Raw genomic sequence first — 22,229 nt, 5'->3', positions numbered from 1 at the left:
ATCATAAAATTTGTATGGAACCAGAAGAGATCCCTCATTGCTAAGGAAATGTTGGAAAAGGAAAACAAAACTGGGGGCATCACATTGCCAGATTTCAAGCTTTACTACAAAGATGTGATCACTGAGGCAGCATGGCACTGGCACAAAAACAGACACATAGACCAGTGGAACAGAGTAGAGAGCTCAGATATGGACCCTCATCTCTATGGTCAAATAATCATTGATGAAGCAGAAAAAATATACAGTGGAAAAAATGACAGTCTCTTCAATAAATGGTGCTGGGAAAATTGGGCAGCTACGTGTAGAAGAATGAAACTCAACTGATCTCTTACACCACACACAAAGATAAACTCAAAATGGATAAAATACATCAATGTGAGGCAGGAATCTATCAAAATCCCAGAGGAGAATATAAGCAGTAACCTCTTCAACATTGGCCACAGCAACTTCTTTCAAGATATGTCTCCAAAGACAAAGAAAGCAAAAGCAAAAATAAACTTTTAGGACTTCATCAAGATCAAAAGCTTCTGCACAGTGAAAGAAACAGTCAACAAAACAAAGAGGCAGCCCACGAAATGGGAGAAGATATTTGCAAATGACACTACAGACAAAGGGCTGATATCCAAGATCTATAAAGAACTCCTCAAACTCAATATACACAAAACTGATAATCATGTCAACAAATGGGCAGAAGACATGAACAGACACTTCTCCAAAGAAGACATACAAATGGCTAACAGACACATGAAAAAAATGTTCATCATCAATAGCCATCAGAGAGGTTCAGATCAAAATCACATTGAAAATACGACCTTACACCAGTCAGAATGGCCAAAATTAACAAGACAGTAAACAATATGTGTTGGAGAGGATGTGGAGAAAGGGGAACCCTCCTACACTGTTGGTGGGAATGCAAGTTGGTGCAGCCACTTTGGAAAACAGGGTGGAGATTCTCTAAGAAATTAAAAACAGAGCTTTCCTATGACCCTGCAATTGTACTACTGGGTATTTACCCCCAAAGATACTGATGTAGTGAAAAGACGGGCCATCTGTACCCCAATAATCATAGCAGCAATGGCCACAGTCACCAAACTGTGGAAAGAACCAAGATGACCTTCAATGGATGAATCGATAAAGAAGCTATGTTCCATATATACAATGGAGTATTATGCCTCCATCAGAAAGGATGAATACTTGGGTGCTTGGATGGCTCAGTTGGTTAAGCAACTGCCTTCAGCTCAGGTCACAGTCCTGGAGTCCCGGGATCGAGTGCCACATTGGGCTCCTAGCTCCTTGGGGAGTCTGCTTCTCCCTCTGACCTTCTTGCCTCTCATGCTATCTTTCACTGTTTCTATCTCAAATAAATAAATAAAATCTTAAAAAGAAAGAAAGAAAGAAAGAAAGAAAGAAAGAAAGAAAGAAAGAAAGAAAGAAAGAAAGAAAATACCAACTTTTGTATCAACATGGACAGGACTGAAAGAGATTATGCTGAGTAAAATAAGTCAGGCAAAGAGAGTTAAGTATCATATGGTTTCACTTACTTGTGGAGCATAAGGAGTAACATAAAGGACATTGGGAGATGGAGTGGAGAATTAAGTTGGGGGAAATTGGGGGGGAGACAAATCATGAGACTGTGGACTCTGAGAAACAAACAGGGATTTTGAGGGAAGGGGAGTGGGGGGTTGGATGTACCTGGTGTTGGGTTTTATGGAGGGCACATTTTGCATGGAGAACTGGGTGTGGTGCATAAACAATGAATGCTGGAACTTCTATTTTTTTTTTTTGTAAGATTTATTTTTCACCAGTATTCTTCCATCCATTTTCCTAAGGAATCACTTCAACATGTCTCTTTCTCTCATTTGATTCCATATAAAATATGTCTCCATAATTTTCTATAATGCAGTCTTTATCTGTAGTCATAGAATCTCTAAATTATCACTACTTGCTACATTTATACCTATATTTAGCAGGTTACATGATGTCTTTTGTGAAGGTGAAATTTGGAGATATGAGAGAATTTATTCAAGATTTAATATCTATCATTTGTTTATTGGAGTTACAATAACTTTTGGAGAGATTGAGAAATTTGAAAGTTATGTTTAAATGATTTAAAAATTTTCTATCCATTTTTCAAAACAGTTCCACTACTATCTTGCACTGAGTTACTATAGTATACATCTCTCCCTATTTAAACCCTTTTTCTACTTATTTTACTTTCCTCCACCCAAAATAGAAAGTATGGAAACTTTTGAAAATTGTTCTTGACTTCAGTCAAATTGTACTACTGTATTTTACTAGGTTCTAATTAGTCTCTTTCACATATATGTCTCTCTTCTCAAGACATAACCTTCATCAATACATTTCAAAATCTGCACTTTTAAAAAGCTCACTGCATTAATAAAAGAAAAGATAACCACTTGATCTTCTCAATGGATGCAGAAAAAAAATATTTGACAAAATATAGCATCCTTTCCTAATAAAAACCCTCAACAAAACAGGGATAGATGGAACATTCCTCAATATAATAAAGGCCATATATGAAAAACACACAGCTAATATCATCCTCAATGGGGAAAAAAAAACTGAGGGCTTTTATCTTATGGTCAGGAGCAAGACAGAGATGTTCACTCCAACCATTATTATTTAAAAAAAGTACTGGAAGTCCTAGCCTTAGCAATCAGATAACAAAAATAAATAAAAGGCATCCAAATCAGCAAGGAAGAAGTCAAACTTTCCTATATGCAGATGACAGGATACTCCACGTAGAAAACCTGAAAGACTCCATCAAAGAATTGCTAGAACTGATACATAAATTCAGCAAACTCACACCATATAAAATCAGTGTGCTGAAATATGTTGCATTTCTATACACCAATCTTGAAGCAGTGGAAAAGAAACCAAGGAACTGATCCAATTTCCAATTGCATCAAATATAAGATACCTAGCAATGAACTTAAATAAAGAGTTAAAAGATTTGTACTTTGAAAACTATAGAGCATTTATGACAGAAATTGAAGAGGACACAAAGAAATGGAAAAGCATTTCATGCTCATGGACTGGAAGAACAAACATTGTTAAAATATCTATACTACTGAAAACAATATACACATTCAATGCAATCCCTACCAAAAACCACTGACAATTTTCATAGAGCTAGAACAAACAATCCTAATATTTGTGTGGAACCACAAAAGATTTTGAATAGTCAGTGCAATCCTGAAAAAGGAAAGCAAAACTGGAGGCATTGTGATTCCAGATTCTAAGCTATATTACAAAGTTATGATCATTAAGACAGTATGGTACTAGCACAAAAACAAACACATAGATCAATGGAACAGAAAAGAAATTCCAGAAATGGACACACAACTATATGGTTAACTAATATTCCCAAAAGCAGGAGACTATCTAGTGGAAAAAAGACAAGCTCTTCAAATGTTGTTGGGAAAACTGAACAACAGCAGGCAGAAGAATGAAACTGGACAACTTTCTGATAACATACACAAAAATAAACTTTAAATGGATGAGAGGCCTAAATATGAGACAGGAAACCATCAAAATCCAGGGAAGAAAACAGGCAGCAACCTCTTAGACCTTGGCCCTAGGAACTTAGACATATCACCATAGACAAGACAAAAATGAACAATTTGGACTTTATCAAGATCAAAACTTTTGCACAGCAAAGGAAACAATCAACAAAACTAAAAGGCAATCTAGAAAATGGAAGAAGATATTTGCAAATGACATATCTAATAAGGGGTTAGTATCCAAAACCTATTAAAAATAAACTTATAAACTCAACACTGAAAAAATTAAAATAAAAAAAATAATCCAGTTAAGTATTGGGCAGAATACATGAATAGACACTTTTCCAAAGAAGACATCCAGATGGCTAACAAACACATGAAAAGATGCTCAACATCACTTATCATAAGGGAAATATAAATTAAAGCCATGAGATACCACTAAAATTAACAACACAAGAAACAACAGATGTTGGCGATGATGCAAACAATGGGAAACACTTTTGCATTGTTGGTGGGAATGAAAACTCTGGAAAACAGTATGGAGGCTCCTCAAAAAGTTAAAAACAGAACTACCCTATAATCCAGCAATTGCAATACTAGATATTTACCCAAAGGATACTGAAACACAGATTTGAAGAGGTACATGCACCATGATGTTCATAGTAGCATTATCAATAACCAAGTTATGGAAAGAGTGAAAATGTTCATCAACTGATGGATAGATAAAGATGACTTGGTATATATACACAATGGAATATTACTCCACCATCAGAACCATTAGCAATGATGTGGATGGATCCAGAGTATATTACACTAATTGAAATAAGTCAGAAAAAGACACATACCATATGATTTCACACATATGTGGAATTTAAGAACAAAACAGATGAATATATGGGGGGAGAGAGAGGGAAACAAACTATAAGAGCCTCTTAAAGGTAGAGAACAAACTGAGGGCTGATGGGGAGAGGTGGTTGGGGGACAGGCTAATGGGTGATGGGTATTAATGAGGACAGTTGTTATAATAAGCGCTCGATGTTGTATGTAAGTGATGAATTACTGAATTCTTCTCCTGAAACCAATAATGTATTGAATGCTACCTAATGAGAATTTTATCAAAATTTGAAAAAAATACAAAATAAAAAGTTGACACAGTCTCAATTATTTGCTTCTAAAAAGATTGAGCAAGCATACTTTTGATTATTCCTCCCACTAAGTACAATGAAAACCCTGGACATTATATATATGGATGAATCAAAAATCATACCACCATCTAATGCAGTTCTAAATATAGGCAGAAATAGTATTTAAGATAATTATTATAAATGGGGAAAGAAAAAGAAAGTAAAATTAGGTATGGTTTCTGAACTTAATTGAAAGCTTCCCAAAATAAAATTAAGGATGTTAAAAACTCCTAAACTGGCCATATAGGAAATGTTATAGGGACTACTTTTTATGGAAAATAAAATGTCATAATTAGAAAAAAATTATGAAAAAAGGATATAAAATATGACAACATATATATAAAATATGGAGGAGGATGTGAACATAAGTTCTTTTAGAATGTGTTCAAACTTAATGATCATCAACTTAATATCGAATCTCACATACTTAAGATCCTACATATAAAACTCATGGTCACCATACACCTAAAACTTATAATAGATACACAAAAAATAAAAATAACCAAGCCTAGCACTACAGAGAGTCACTGATCACAGGAAAGTGTACAAGAGAAGAAAGGAACAGAGAAGAACTATTTAAAAAATGGCAATAAATACATGCCCATCAATAATATTTTAATATAGATGTTCTCAATGCTCCAATCAAAAGACATGGGGTTGCAGAATATATAACAATAATAATAAAGACTTATCAGTATGCTGACTACAACAGAATCACTTCAGATGTGAAGGCTATACAATATGCTATAAACACTCAATGGGAAAATAAAGAAATAAAAGAGAAAATCAAAAAAATTATAAAGACAAATGAAAATGAAAACCCAATAGTCCAATATCTTTGGGATGCAGCAAAAATAATTCTAAGAAGAAAAATGACAATGATACAGATCTATCTCAAGAAACAAGAAAAATAAAAACTATACATTTAAAGAAAGGGAAAAAAAGAACAAAGTTTAAAGTTAGTAAAAGGAAAAAAATTAAAGTATTAGAGCAGAAATTAAGTGGACACTAAAACAACAAAAACAACAAACAGAAAAAGAAAAAAAAATCAATATAATCAAGAGCTGATTCTTTAAAAAGATAAACAAATTAATAAGACTGCCTGAGTCACCAAGAACAAATAAGGACACAAAATCAGAAATGTCAGCATGGTGAGCAACCCAGAAGAAACAGATAAATTTCTAGAAACATAGAGTCTTCTAAAACTAAAACAGAAACAAATAGAACATATAAACAAATTTCTGGTAATGAAATTGAATCAGTAAACAAACAAACAAAAAAAATCAAAACAAAAGTCCAGGACCCAATAAAATCATAAAAGAATTTTACCAAACATTTAAAGAATCAATACATATTCTCCTCAAACAAGTCCAAAAAAAATTTGTAGAGGAAGGAAGATTTCCAAATACCTTCTATGAGGCCACATTATCCTGATACCAAAAGAAGAAAAAGGCACTTAAAAAAAAAAAAAAAAAAAAAACAGGAACCACAGGTTAATATCCCTGATGAACACTGATGCAAAAATCCCCAACAAAATATTAGCAAATTGCACTCAATACTTACCACATTCAATGGATCTTCTGGGAATGCAAGGATGGCTCAATATTAATAAATAGTCAATATAATGTTCATTAACAAAATGAAGGGTAAAGATCATAAGATTGTCTCAACAGACACACAAAAAAATTTTTGATGAAATTCAACATTTTGTTAACAATAAAAACTTACAACAAAGTAGGTGTAGATAGAGGGAACATTCCTCAACATGCTAAAGACCATTAAAAATATAGCCAACATCATACTCAATGGTGAAAAACAGAGTTTTTCCTCTAAGATCAAAAACAAGGCAAGGAAGTCTTCTCTCCATTTTTATTCTTGATAGTACTGGAAGTGTTAGTCATAGCAATCAGACAAGAAATAAAAGACAGGGGCACCTGGGTGGCTCAGTGGGTTAAAGCCTCTGCCTTCGGCTCATGATCCCTGGGTCCTAGGATCGAGCCCCACATTCAGCTCCCTGCTCAGCAGGGATCCTGCTTCCCCCCCCCCATCTCTCTGCCTGCCTCTCTGCCTACTTGTGATCTCTGTCTGTCAAAGAAATAAATAAAATCTTAAAAAAAAGAAATAAAATATATACAAATTGGTAAAGAAGAAATTATATCATGACTATTTACAGATGACATAATACTTTACATACAGTAAAGTTGTCAGATACAAAATTAATACATAGAAATTGGTTGCATTTCCATACACTAATAAGAAAGTAGCAGAAAGAGAAATTAGAAAAACAATCCCATTTGCAATTGCACCAAAAAGAAAAAAAGAATACCTAGGAATAAACTTCCCTATGGATGTGAAAGACCTGTACACTGGAACTATAAAACATTCATGAAAAAAAACAACAAACTGAAAATGACACAAACACATCAAAAGATATATTCCATGCTCATGCATTAGAAGAACCAATATTGTTAAATTTTCTGTACTACCCAAAGCAATCTACATATTTGATGCAATCTCTACCAAGATGTAAACAGCATTTTTAACAGAACTAGAAAGAAATAATACTAAAATTTGTATGGAACCACAAAATACCCTCAACAGTCAAAGAAATCTGAAGAACAGGGGAGGTATCATATCCCCAGATTTCAAATTGTACTACAAAGCTGTAGTAATTAAAACAGTATGGTACTGGTACAAAAATAGATACATATGCTGTTCAATGAAACAGAATAGATTAGAGCCCAGAAATAAATCCATGCACATAGGGTCAATTAATCTAGGAAAAGGAGACAATAATATACAATGAGGAAAAGATAGTGTCTTTCAATAGTGGCATTGGGAAAACTGAACAGCTACATGCAAAACAATGAAACTGGAGCACTGTCTTACAACATACACACACCACAAAAAAAAAAAAAAAAAAATTAAATGGATAAAAAACCTAAATGTAAGATCTGAAACCATAAAAATCCCAGAAGAAAACATAGGCAGTAATTTCTTTGACACTGGATGTAGCAATATTTTTCTAGATATGCTTCTTTAGGCAAGGGAAACAAAAATATAAATAAACTGTTGGGGGTTTGCCTGGGTGGCTCAGTTGTAAAGCATCTGCCTTTGGCTTAGGTCATGACCCCAGGGTCCTGAGCTTGAGCTTTTCACATCAGGTTCCCTAGTCGAGGAGTCTGCTTCTCCCTCTCCCTCTGCCAGCTGCTCACCCTTCTGTGCTCTCTCTCTCTGCCAAATAAATAAATAAAATCCTAAAAAAAAATAAGTAAACTAAAATCTAAATTTTAGGTCTACACCAAAACACAAAGCTTTTATACAGCAAAGAAAACCACAAACAAAACAGAAGGGCAACCTACTAAATGGAAGAAGATATTCACAAATGATATTTCTGGTAAAGGAGTTAATACCAAAATCTATAAAGACCTTACACATCTGAACATGAAAACAACAAATGCTCTGATTAAAAATGGGCAGGGGAACCATTTATTTTTCCTGAGAAGACATGCAGATGGCAAAGATACACATGAAAAGTTCCTCAACATCACTAGTCCTTGGGGAAATGCAAATCAAAACTACAATGAGAATCATCTGGCAACAAAAGACAAGAAATAAATGTTGGTGAATATGTGGAGAAAACAGAACTTTCAAGCACTGTTGGTGGCAATGTGAATTGATGTACCCATTGTGGAAAACAGTATAGATAGTTCTCAAAAAAAAAAAAAATCAATATCATATAATCCAGTAATTTACCTAAAAAAAAAAAATTAACTCAAAAAGATATATCCACCTCTATGTTTACTGCAGCATTATTTACAATAGCCAAGATATGGAAACACACACACACGTGAATACTACTCAGCTGTAATAAAGGGTGAGTTCTTACCATTTGCAACAACGTGGGTAGACCTAGAAGGTATTAGGCCATGTGAAATACGTCAGATGGGCAAAAGCAAATTCCATAATTCCTTTGGATTCCTATGACGTTAGGCAGGCTTTTGGACAGTGCTCTGGGATAGCTTTGGAAAGACATACAGTGATCCTTTGCCATATTTCTGACTTTAGATAATTTTTTAAAAGATTTTATTTATTTATTTGACAGAGAGAGATTACATGCAGAGAGACAGGCAGAGAGAGAGAGGGAAGCAGGCTCCCTGCCAAGCAGAGAACCTGATGTGGGACTTGATCCCAGGACCCTGAGATAATGACCTGAGCCGAAGGCAGAGGCTAAATCCGCTGAGCCACCCAGGCGCCCCATGACTTCAGATAATTTTTATGAACATTTGTATAAAGGAAGATAGGTAACAGGTAAATATCCAAAATATAAAGATTAACTTACTTCTAAATAATAATGACCCAGAAAGGAAATCAAGAGAAACAAAATAATTAACTGAATGAAAATGAAAATATAATGTATCAAAACTTGTATAAAATAGCTAAAGATGGAAAAAGAAATTTATAGCATTAGCTTAAATTATTATTTCAGGAATCTAAGGCAAGTTTAATATTCAAAAATCACTCAATGTTATTGGCTATATTAACAGGGTAAAGAAGAAAAACCTTTAGAATAATGATGTGTTTCAAGTCAATAACCTAATCTTTGAGAACTCTGAGAGCCTAGAAACAAACAACAACAACAAAAAAAAACCTTTGAGAACCTAGAAACAACAACAACAACAACAAAAAACAAAGGTATTCACAGGAATAAAAAATAGAGAAAAAAAATCAATGAAATTTTCATCAAAAAATAATAAAACCAGACTCTCTAAAGAAGAAAAAAAAAAAACAAAAAACCCTGACTCTTTGAAAAGATAATAAAATTGGGAAACCTCTTGCAAGACTGGCAAGGTAAGAAGGGAAACAACATGAATTACTAACATCATGAATGAAACAACATTTATCACTACAGAGCTTGCAAAGATCAAAAAGATAGTAAAGGAATACTACAAACACTACTATAAACATAAATTTGAGAACTAATATAAAATGAAATGATTCCTCAAAAAGCACAAATACCCCAATTTACCCAATATGAAAATTATTTAAATATCCTCATAACTATTAAAAGTGCTAAATATGCACTGGACCTCTAGGCACAGCTAGTTTCAACAAAGAATGTGTCAAATATTAATGTGGTGTTAACACTAATCCTAATACAATATTTTCCAGAAAACAGAATAGGATTGTACATTTCTCAATTTGTTTTGTGGGACTACTACTATTGTGATACAAAAGATACTGACAAATACAAAAAAACTACAGATCAGCATTTGGTATAAACTTAGATTCAAAAATTCTCAATAATTGGAGGCACCTGGGTGGCTCAGTGGGTTAAACCTCTGCCTTCAGCTCAGGTCATGAGCTCAGGGTCCTGGAATCAGGCCCCGCGTCGGACTCTCTGCTCAGCGGGGAGCCTGCTTCCCCCTCTCTCTCTCTGCCTGCCTCTCTACCTACTTGTGATCTCTCTCGCTCCGTCAAATAAATAAGTAAATCTTTGAAAAAAAATTCTCAATAAAATATTAGAAAACAGAATTTAGCAATAATTAAAAATAATTATGTACCCAAATGAATTCAGATTTATTCCCACATTGCAATAAAGTTTTGATATTCAAAAATCAGTGTAATCCATCACAATAAGGCAGTTCTATTCACCACAATAAAGCAAGAAAATACAAACAACAGACCGATTAGAAAGGAAGAAATGAAGCTGCCACTATTTTGTAAATGACTTCATGTTCTAGTTTACATATAGATTCCAATGTACCAAAAAAATCCCAAAAATAAAAAAGCAAAAACAAAACCATAGAACATATACAGTATGTCTATATTTGTTAATAAATATGTGGATATCAAAGTCAAATATACAATACTGTTTAAAATCATTCAAAGAAAGACATTGGTAAGATGCTAGATTGGGGGGCTTCTGACTCTTCTTCCCACCATAAGCATAACAAATGTATATCTAAACTTGCATCAATTCTCTGAGAAATCCAGAAAACTAATTGAGTGTTTCCTGTATATTAAGGAATGAAAAAATACCTATATTGAAATGAATATGAAAATATGAGACACACTCATCCCATAAGCCCAGAACCTGGCATGCACCTTACAGTCAGTTGCTCTTCTGGGCATCTGTCCTAAAGAAATAAGGACTATAGTCACATAAAACCTTGTCCCTGAATGACTACAGGCTTGTTTATAATAGTCAAGACCAGGAAAAAATTAGATATTCTTCACAACTGAATGTTTAAGCAAATTTTGGTACACCCATACCATATAATACTACTCAAGAACATGAAGAAATTAGTTATGCAACAACTTGGGTGAATGTCTCCAAAGAGTTATGCTGCATGGAAAAAGCCAATCCAATGTATGCTCCACTTACAAAATGTTTTTGAAAGAGAAAAATTATAGAAATAGAGGACAGATTAGGGATTTCTAGGGGTTAAGGATAGGAGCTAGCAGCAAGAAATTGGGTTTAGTTATTAAAAGGCAACACAAAGGAAGATGTGGTCCATATGCACTATGGAGTATTATGCCTCCATCAGAAAGGACGAATACTCAACTTTTGTAGCAACGTGGACGGGACTGGAAGAGATTATGCTGAGTGAAATAAGTCAAGCAGAGAAAGTTAATTACCATATGGTTTCACTTATTTGTGGAGCATAACAAATAGCATGGAGGACATGGGGAGATGGAGAGAAGAAGGGAGTTGAGGGAAATTGGAAGGGGAGGTGAACCATGAGAGATTATGGACTCTAAAAAACAACCTGAGGGTTTTGAAGGGGCAGGGGGTGGGAAGTTGGGGGAGCCAGGTGGTGGGTATTAGAGAGGGCACGGATTGCATGGAGCACTGGATGTGGTGCAAAAACAATGAATAATGTTATGCTGAAAAGAAATAAAAAATTGGAAAAAAAAAAAGGCAACCTAAAGGATCCTTGCAGTAACAGAAATGCTCTATGCCTTTATGAAATGTCTAAGGCTATTAGTCACTAGCTCAATACTCTTAAAAAACAAATCAGTTAACCAGCCTGTACCACAGTCTTTGCAAATAAGAGTAATAATTTAACTTATTTCAAAATTATTATGAAAAGTATCAAATTACATAATAAGGTCCCAGAGTTTGATATCTATGTAATTTGGTTTTCTTACTTTTGTTGTCAGAAAATAATTAAATGTAGTGAATGCTTAAAAAACAAATGTCAAGTGAATAATAGTTAAGCCAGCTTGACATATATACATTAAGGCTATAAGAAAACCTTTAATTTTTATTCACAAATTGTGTGCTCATAATGGACATTCAGTAAGGAAGAACTCGTTGAACAATAGGTCATCATGGCAACATTTTTAATGAGTCATTTTAATAATACATTTCCTTGGTTTGTTTTGCTTTTTTTCTCCAGTAAGTGGCAATTCAATTAAGAACTATAGAGTTATTTTCAACTAAATGCTATTTTCTAGGAATAAATCACTTTAAAACATTTTTATTAATAGTTTCTGACATACAACCTTTGTTCAAAAGGTGCTTGGAAGGATAAAAGAAACTTGATATTAATGAGTTCAGTGTGGTTTATCCTCAGACACTCAAGCACCGCTTGAATGGTGCTTGTCAGAATTCAAGAGATATCTGACAAATGAGCCTTCAGTGATTTTAGGTTCTGAAGACATCTTATTTTCTGATGTATACTCCACCATACTTAGCATAGCATGGTAAATTAATACTTCATAATTGATTAAATTCATACATTCTACATTATAAAGCTTGTCTCTATCTTCTGTAGCTATCCTAAGTTCTTGAAAAAGAATATGTATAAAATTGATGTTGTTTAAATGTTATGAATGGTATATTCTGAGGAGACCATTAAATCAGTCCCATTGTCTTAATACTTACTAGTGGTTTTTTTTTAAGATTTTATTTGTTTATTTGACAGAGAAAGATCACAAGTAGGCAGAGAGGCAGGCAGAGAGAGGGGGAAGCAGGTTCCCTGCTGAGCAGAGAGTTTGATGTAGGGCTCGATCCCAGGACCCTGAGATCATGACCTGAGCTGAAGGCAGAGTCTTTAACCCAGAGATTTAAAAGATTTAACCCAGAGATTTAAAAATCTCTTCATGATTTTAAGATACTGGTTTATGATAAAAACAATAAAAATAATAAAAATATTTTATTTTACCATTAAATCCTAAGGTATCTAAATGCAGAATAATAAAACAAGATGAAAACCCCATACGCTTCATTCAAAAAAAAATTCTGTCTACAATTGCTTCGCAAACAGAATAATTGAATCATTATTTACTTAACTTTTAAATAATTTAGAAATTAATTTCCTGAAATTCTGAGGAAAATGTTTACAATGACTGACCAAGGAAAGCCTATTATTTTCCATAATGCCTCCATGACTATGTGCAAGAATGTCAGTAGTATTTATGACATTAATACGGATATCTGAAAATTAATTGCTTAAATGTTGATAAGAATATTTTAAAATTGAGGGAAACTTGGATGGCTCAGTCAATTAAGCATCTGATTGTTGATTTTGTTTCAGGTCATGATCTCAGGGTCATGAGACTGAGCTCTGTAATCAGGCTCTGCACTTGGCTTGGAGTCTGCCTGGGGTTCTCTCTTCTATCCCTCTACCTTTCCCACTACTGTTCTCTCTCTGGAAGGAAGGAAGGTAGGAAGGAAGGAGGGAAGGCAGATAAAGAAAGAAGAATATTTTACATTGAAAGTACTAAAAACTGAAAACTAGTATTTTTTAACTTTTTAATTAATGGGGACATCCTTGGTTTACTCAGAGAAGCAAGAACAATATTTATTGAGTTGAATTCTACCAGATATTTAAAAAAGAGTTAGTGTCTAGTCTCCTCAAACAATTCCAAAAAATAGAACCAGAGGAAAGTTTCCAAATACATTCTATAAGGCCAGGATTACCCTGCTACCAAACACAGACATCACAAAAAAGTAAACTACAGGCTAACATCCCTGATGAACATGGATGCAAAAATTCTGAACAAAATATTACCAAACAACATAAATAAAACATTAAAAAGATCATTCACTGTGATCAGGTGGAATTTGTTTCCAAGATGCAAGGATGATTCAGTATTCATAAATCAATCAGTGTCATATACCACATCAACAGAATGAAGGATAAAAGTCATATGAACATCTATAGATGCAGAAAAAAATATTTGGCAATATTCAGTATTGATTCATGTAAAAACTCTCAACAAAATGTGGTTAGAAGGAACATATCTCAACATAATAAAGGCCTTATATAAAAACCCACAGTTAATACCATTCTCAGTGGGGAAAAACAGATCTGTTCCCTTAACATCAGGAATAAGACAAGGATGACCACTCTTACCACTTAAATACAACTTAGTACTTGACATACTAGCCACAGCAGACAAGAAAAAGAAATAAGCATTCATATTGGTAAAAAAGAAATTAAATCGTCACTATTCACAGACAAGATGATACTATACATAGAAAATCCTAAAGACTCCATCAAAAAACTACTAGAGGCAATAAACAAATTCAAAAAAGTATCAGGATACAAAATTAATACACAGAAATTGGTAGCATTTCTATACACTAACAACAAAGGCAGATTTAATGTAATCCCTGTAAAAATACCAACAGCATTTTTCACAAAACTAGAGTAATACTAAAATTTGTGTCAAACCACAGAAGATCCTGAATAGCTAAAGCAATTTGGAGAAAGAAGAATGAAACTGGGGTATCACAATTCTGGATTCCAAGATATACTACAAAGATGCAGTAATCAAAAAATATATATGGTAGTGGCACAAAAATAGACATATAGATCAAAGGGACATGATAGACACCACAGGAATGAACCACATTTATATGGTAAAGGAATTTATAACAAAGGAGGCAAGAATAGACAATGGGGAAAAACAGTCTCTTTAACAAATGGTGTGGGGGGAAATTGGACAGCTACATGTAAAAAATAAAACTCAACTACTTTCTAACACCATACACAAAAATAAACTCAAAATGAATTGAAGACCTAAATGTGAGACCTGAAACCAACAAAATCACAGATGAAAACATAGGCAGTAATTTCTCTGACATCAGTCATAGCAAATTTTTCTAGATATTTCTCCTAAGGCAATATTAACAATAACAAAAAACAACAGAAAAATGAGATTACGTCAGATTAAAAAGCTTTTTCACAGTGAAGAAAGCCATCAAGAAAACAAAAGTACAACCAACTAAATGGGAGAAGATATTTGCAAATGATATATCCAATTAAGGTTAATTTCCAAAATATATAAAGCACCTAAACAGATCATCACCGAAACCCACACAATCCAATTAAAAAATGGGCAGAGGAACTGAATAGACATACTTCCAAAGAAGACATACAGATGTCCAAAAGGCATATGTAAAGATTCTTAATATCATTAATCATCAGGGAAATGCAAATCAAAACCACAATGAGATATCACATCACACCTATTAGAATGGCTTAAATGAAGATAACAAGAAACAAGTGTTGGTGAAGATGTGGGGAAAAAAGGAAACTGCAGGAACTATTAATGGGGATATAAAGTGATTCGACCACTATGGAAAACAGTATGGAGGTTACTCAAAAAATTAATAGAAATAACATATCCAATAATTCTATTATTTGGTATTTACTTAGGAAAAATTAAAACACTAACTGGAAAAGATATGTGTGTTCTAATGTTTATTGCTGCATTATTTAAAATAACCAAGGCAAGGAAGCAACCTAAGTGTCTATCAACAGATGAATGGATAATTTGTACACACACACACACACACACACACGCACACACACAATTGGATTATTACACAGTCACAAAAAAGGATGAAGACATGACATCTGAGACACATGGATGGACCTAAAGGGGACTATGCTGAGTGATATAAGTCAGACTGACAAAGACAAATACCATATGATTCCACTCACTTGGCTTGGAATCTTTTAAAAATGAACCAATGAAAAGCAGATTCAGAACTATAAATATAAAGAACAAACTGATGATTTACAGGAGCTCAAATCAGTGAAGGGGCAAAACCAATGAAGAGGAGGAGATAAAGGCCTACAGTTATCGAATGAGTAGGTCATGGGACTAGCAGGTAGAACATAAGGAATACAGTCAATGAAATTTTAATGGGGACATAATGGGACAGACGGTAGCTGTCCTTGTGGTAAACATAGCATAATGTATAAACTTGTCAAATTACTAAGTTGTGCATCTGAAACCAATTTAACATTGTATGTCAAATATGCTCTAATTTAAATAAATACAAACAAAAAAATACTTGTAAGTAATTGAAGTGGTAAAAATTTATAGAAGAGAGTATAGAGAAAAATATGGATGTTGAGAAAAGACCTTTAACATTTATCAAAATATGATCTTCAAATTTCTAATTTTTAAAGATAATATATTCAATGAAAATTATGAATGTGATTTTACAATATTTTAATTTGGTAAAATGCAAATATCAAATGCATCTTATTTGACAAATGATACAGACACAACTTTAAATAACTATATTTTGGATTGGTGTTTGTAGAAGGTCAGGAATTTTTTTTTCTGAAATTAGTCTTTAATTTACAAAGATTTTGTCTGTAAGATTTTGTGTGCTAAATCTCTACTGTTCACATGTAGTCATAGCTATTGGTGATATTTAAATTTTATTTAATTAGCATTGGGCTCTCTGCTCAGCAGGAGCCTGCTTCCCCCTCTCTCTCTTCCTCTCTGCCTACTTGTGGTTTCTATCTGTCAAATGGATAAATAAAATCTTTTAAAAAAAATCTTATTTAAAAAATTAGTTTAGTTTCTGAATCCTTCTAAACATTTCTAATACTCAGTAGTCACAACTGGCTAGTAGATTACAAAGTTCTGTCATGAAGATATAGGACACTTTCATAACTTCAAAAAGCTCTATTAGAAAGCCCAGATCTAGAAATTTTACAGTATGACTCATATTTCATAAAGCTATAAACATGTGAGGGAAAACACTGTACAACTTCATCTATAAGTTCAATGCAATCCCAATCAAAGTCTTAGCAAGTTATTTTGTGGCTATCAATAAACTAATAGTAACACTTATATGGAGAGACAAAAGACCAAGGATAGTCAACACAATACCCACACTACCCTCCTTAAAGACTTAATATAAAATTATAGTTACAAAGACAGCATGGCATTGCCAAATGAATAGAGAAAGAGATAAATGGAAAAAATAGAGAGCCCAGTAATAAATCTTTATAGTCAACTGATTTCTTTTTTTTTTAAAGATTTTATTTATTTATCAGAGAGAGAGGGGGAGAGAGTGAGCACAGGCAGACAGAGTGGAAGGCAGAGGCAGAGGGAGAAGCAGGCTCCTTGCTGAGCAAGGAGCCCAATGTGGGACTCGATCCCAGGACGCTGGGATCATGACCTGAGCCGAAGGCAGCTGCTTAACCAACTGAGCCACCCAGGCGTCCCATAGTCAACTGATTTCTAATGAAGGAGAAAGACAAAGTGGAGCAAAGACAGTCTCTTCAATCAATGATTCTGGAACAACTAACAAGCAAGAAAGGAAAGAAAGAAAAGCAAGAAAGGTGAGAAAGGCAGAAAGAAGAAAGAGAGAAAGAAAGAAAAGAGAGAAAGAAAAAGAAAGAAAGAAAGAAAGAAAGAAAGAAAGAAAGAAAGAAAGAAAGAGAAAGAAAGAGAGAAAGAAAGAAAGAAGGAGGAAAAGATAGGAAGGGAGGGAGGAAAGAGAGAGAAAGAAAGAAAGAAAGAAGGAAAGATAGGAAAGGAGGGAGGAAAGGAGAGGAGAGGAAGAAGAAAAGAAAGGAAGAAGGGAGAAAGTAAGAAAGAGAAAGAAAAGGGAGGGAGGGAAAGGAGAAGAAAAAGGAAAAGAAAGAAGAGAAAGAAAGAAAAGAATCTAGACACAAACCTTACACCCTTCACAAAAATTAATTCAAAACAGATCATAGAGCTGAATGTATAATGCAAAACTATAAAACTTCTACAAGTAACATAGGAGAAAATCCAGATGACCTTGGATATTACAGTGACTTTTTAAACATTACCAAAGACACAATCTATGAAAGAAATCATTGATAAGCCAGACTTCATTAAAACTTGAGCTTTGTGAAATGCAATGTCAAGAGAATGAGAAGACAAGCCGTAGACTGGGAGAAAATATTTGCAATCTAATAAAGGACAATTATTCAAAATATATAAAGAACTCTTAAAGTTCAGCAACAAAAAACAACCTAATAACAAATGGACTGATGGTAACACAAAATGGCATAGCCTCTTAGGAAGACAGTTTGGCAGTTTCTTACAAATTAAACACTTTATGACTATATGATTCAAGAAGCATGCCTCTTGATATTTACCCAAACTTTTTATGTACACAAAAACCTACACAGAGATGTTTATAACATCTATATTCCTAATTGTCAAAACTTAGAAGAAGATATCCTGAATGAGTAAACTGTGTTATATCCCAAAAAGAAATGAGCTATCAATCCATGATACGGCATGGAGGAACCTTAAGTGCATATCACTAAGTGAAAGAAACCAGTGTCAAAAGGCTACAAATATAATTTGTATGACACTTTGGAAAAAGCAAAATTATGGAAACAATAAAATGATGTTTATTTGCCAGAGGTTAAAGGGATGAATAGTTGGAGCATAGATGATTTTCAGGGGACTGAAACTACTTTGGATGACAGCATAATTAAGGTTACGTGCCATATACCTCTGTCTAAACCCACAGAATGTGTAACACCAAGAGTCAACTGCAACACAAATGGTGGACTTTGGTTGGTTATGATGTGTCAATGTAGGTTCAGCAAACTGCAGCAAACGTAGCCCTTTGGTAGGGAATGTGGATCATGGGAAAGTCTATGCATATGTGAAGACAGGGGGTATATGGGAAATCTCTGTATGTTCTCAATTTTGCTGTGAATATGAAACTTCTCTGAAAAAGTCTTTTTTTTTTTAATTAATTTTTTATTTTTTATAAACATATATTTTTATCCCCAGGGGTACAGGTCTGTGAATCACCAGGTTTACACACTTCACAGCACTCACCAAAGCACATACCCTCCCCAATGTCCATAATCCCACCCCCTTCTCCCAAACCCCCTCCCCCCAGCAACCCTCAGTTTGTTTTGTGAGATTAAGAGTCACTTATGGTTTGTCTCCCTCCCAATCCCATCTTGTTTCATTTATTCTTCTCCTACCCACTTAAGCCCCCATGTTGCATCACCACTTCCTCATATCAGGGAGATCATATGATAGTTATCTTTCTCTGCTTGACTTATTTCGCTAAGCATGATACGCTCTAGTTCCATCCATGTTGTCGCAAATGGAAACTTCTCTGAAAAAGTCTTTAAAAAATCTATTGTATGAAGTAATCTGCTGAAAGGAGATATTTAAATCATATGCAATAACTAATCTTTATTTGGCCACTGTATCTGCCTAAAGACAAAATGTGTATTTACTTCTTGGATTATCTATCTTCTTTTGGGGAGGACCTGGTGGCTCAGTTGGTTAAGTGTCTGCTTTTGACTCATGTCATGTTCTCAGAGTCATGGAATCGAGTTCTGCATCAGGCTCCTTGCTCTTGGGGGAGCCAAGTTCTCCCTCTGCCTGCTCTGCCTGCCACTCTGCCTACTTGTGTTTTCTCTCTCTCTCCAACAAATAAATAAAGTAAAAAAAAAATAAATAAATAAATAAACAAATAAATAAATAAATAAATGAAAATTTAATACATAAAATAAAATAAAACATTTAAAAAAAGAGATTTTAAAGACTGATGTATTTGCTTTAAGGTGCTTAAAGTTCTTTATAAAGTTTACCAAAAATATAGTTGCTGATTATCAATCAACTTTCTAATTACATGAAAAAACAGGTTTTTGTGATAAAATGAACAAATAGAGGAATAGATACAAGAAGCAAATTAATGATTTTGAAGTGTTAAAAGAAAGCCAAGGTCATGAGATTTAATCCAGGGATTTGAGTCTTTAATTGGTCATTCCCTGATGCAAACAATCAAAATTAAAAAAAAAAAAAAAAAAAAAAAAGGAGTGGAAAACTAGCTACCACTGTTTTGTAACCTAGCCTTTCATTTACAAGATAAGAGTCTTTAAAGAGAAAAGTACTTTTTATTTAAACAAAAACACTGGGGATTTCACCACTGTGTCCAAGACTTTTTAAAAAGCCTTTTATAAATTCATTCTTTCAAAATCATGGTGTTTGAGCGATCAACTTGTTCAATTAACTTAATTTCACTGGTAAATGTGATACACTATGCAAAAATATACGTTTCCTAACATCAAGAAGATCTCAGGTTAACAAGGTAGGAAGTAAATATGTATTTAGAATACTGTGACAGGAAAAATAACACAGTACTAGGCAGTCAATGAGAAGATCCTCAATTTTAGAGGTAATAATAGGTAAATTGCAGGAGAATTTTTTTTCCGTTGTTAACACTGCTCATGTTGATCTTAAAAACAAACACTATATTTACCGAGGAAAGTGTGTTGGAGCAGAGTCTGGGGAGAAGAGAGTTTCTGGTGTAGGAAAAAGAAAAAAAGCATGTACAAAGGCCTAGGTTCAGGGAAGAACAGAATATATTTAGAAAAAAAAGGATATTTCTGTGATGAGAATGCAGAATTTGAGGAGTAGATTCATTGGTCTTAGTAGAAAATTAGACTATAAAAGTTGTAAGTTATCTTGAATGTTTCATCAGATAATGTAAACTTTTATGTAAATATGATTTGTTAAATTTGCAATGCCTAGGAGGCATCCATCTATATATCCTAGCCTCTCAGATCTTGTACTTCCTCATTTTTAATAATCTTTTCATCCACCCAACCTCAACGACACATCCCCAGAGTAATAACTAAGTCCATGTCATACCCAACTGAATTATCTCTGAAATTCAATTTCAAGCTTTGTGCTCTATAACAATCCCCCACTTTTTAGGTCATTTACTCTATTTCCACCAATTAAAGAAATACATTTCAGCTTCATTCAGACATCCAATCCATTGATCTTGCTATTTTTTTCTTTATTAACTTACCTTTCTTTTCTGGCATCTTACATCATTTGTGTGGTATGATAGTCAGGCCCTGATAAATAGCCCTAGTTCCTTTGATTTCTTCTGTCTTCTCTGTATTAGCTTACTGTATTAGGGTACTTCCAGTAACACTATAGAAACAACAACACTCGATAATAAACACATCAATTAAGGATTTATTCCTTGCAATTATTGCATTCAGATTGAAATCACTTTACTTCAGAACTGGCAATAATCTCTTAGTTATAGCAGGAGGATGTGAAAATTTTATGGTATGGCCCTTAGAGCTTAATTCAGAAGTGATATATGCCACATTAGCCTATATATCTGGGAAAAGAAAAGTCACATAATTACACTTTTTCTCAAGGGTCTTAGCAGTACAATAATATTGGGTACATGGTAGGGGAGAAAATTAGAGTATTTACTAATAGCTCTAATGACTAACCAAATCTAGTCCTGCTTAAACCCAACTAGCTGCCTATTCTCTATCTTCAGCAGAACAGCTGAAAATTTCCAGAAGAAAGAGAAAAATAGGAAACCTAGGAAGACTCACTTTTCTCATTTAACATTTATGCCAACAAATAACAAGTGACCACTTAGTACCGTCTTGCTACACTTCCCTAAAATGTATAATTTCCCATTTCACAAAGCAAATATTTCATACTCTCTTACCATTCTTCAAAACCCAACTTCCCATACCTAACTTTTATGAAGTTTTCTACTGAAAAATTATGAACAATCATTCAGGAACTATTTCACATTCCCACATTCATGTCTACTAATCTACCATTCATGTTCTTCTTAGTACAGTAAGTAACTCATTTTTTTTTATCCATCAAAGCCCAAACCCTCCACTATGTCATGGATCTTGTTCTGCAAGTCATGTGAAGGGTTTTTTTTTTTTTTACCATTTTCTTCATTATATTCTTAGCAGTTTCCCTTATTCTCCTGGATCCTCTTCATAGGTATATAAATATCTCAGTGGCTTTAAACAATTAAAATATTTAGCATTTAAGGGAAGTGTGTGTTCATGTCTTCTGCCTATTTTTTGACTTGATTATTTGTTGTCGTTGTTTGTTTTTTGTTTGTTTGTTTGTTTGTTTGTTTGAGTGTTGAGTTTGGGAAATTCTTCATAGATCTTAGATACCAGTCCTTTATCTATAACGTCATTTGCAGTATCTTCTCCCATTCTATGGGTGGCCTCTAAGTTTTGTTGACTGTTTCCTTTGCTGTGCAGAAGCTTTTTATCTTTTTTTTTTTAAAGATTTTATTTATTAATTTGACAGAGAGAAATCACAAGTAGACGAAGAGGCAGGCAGAGAGAGAGATAGGGAAGCAGTCTCCCTGCTGAGCAGAGAGCCTGATGTGGGACTCGGTCCAGGACCCGGAGATCATGACCTGAGCCGAAGGCAGTGGCTTAACCCACTGAGCCAC

General features: G+C 34.0%; 1 long non-coding RNA gene across 1 annotated transcript; it reads left to right on the top strand.

Annotated features, from left to right (window-relative positions):
- Positions 1 to 8,225: 8,225 nt before the first annotated feature.
- Positions 8,226 to 15,196, top strand: LOC116584056. The gene is made up of 3 exons (XR_004283042.1): positions 8,226 to 8,261; positions 11,693 to 11,699; positions 15,154 to 15,196. It is a non-coding gene; the product is annotated as an uncharacterized LOC116584056 (long non-coding RNA).
- The last annotated feature ends 7,033 nt before the right edge of the window (positions 15,197 to 22,229 follow it).

The sequence above is a fragment of the Mustela erminea genome, chromosome 2, assembly GCF_009829155.1.
Source record: "Mustela erminea isolate mMusErm1 chromosome 2, mMusErm1.Pri, whole genome shotgun sequence".
NCBI classification, from domain to species: domain Eukaryota; kingdom Metazoa; phylum Chordata; class Mammalia; order Carnivora; family Mustelidae; genus Mustela; species Mustela erminea.
The sequence above is the reverse complement of the archived record's forward strand: the minus strand, read 5'-3'. Positions and strand labels throughout refer to the sequence as shown.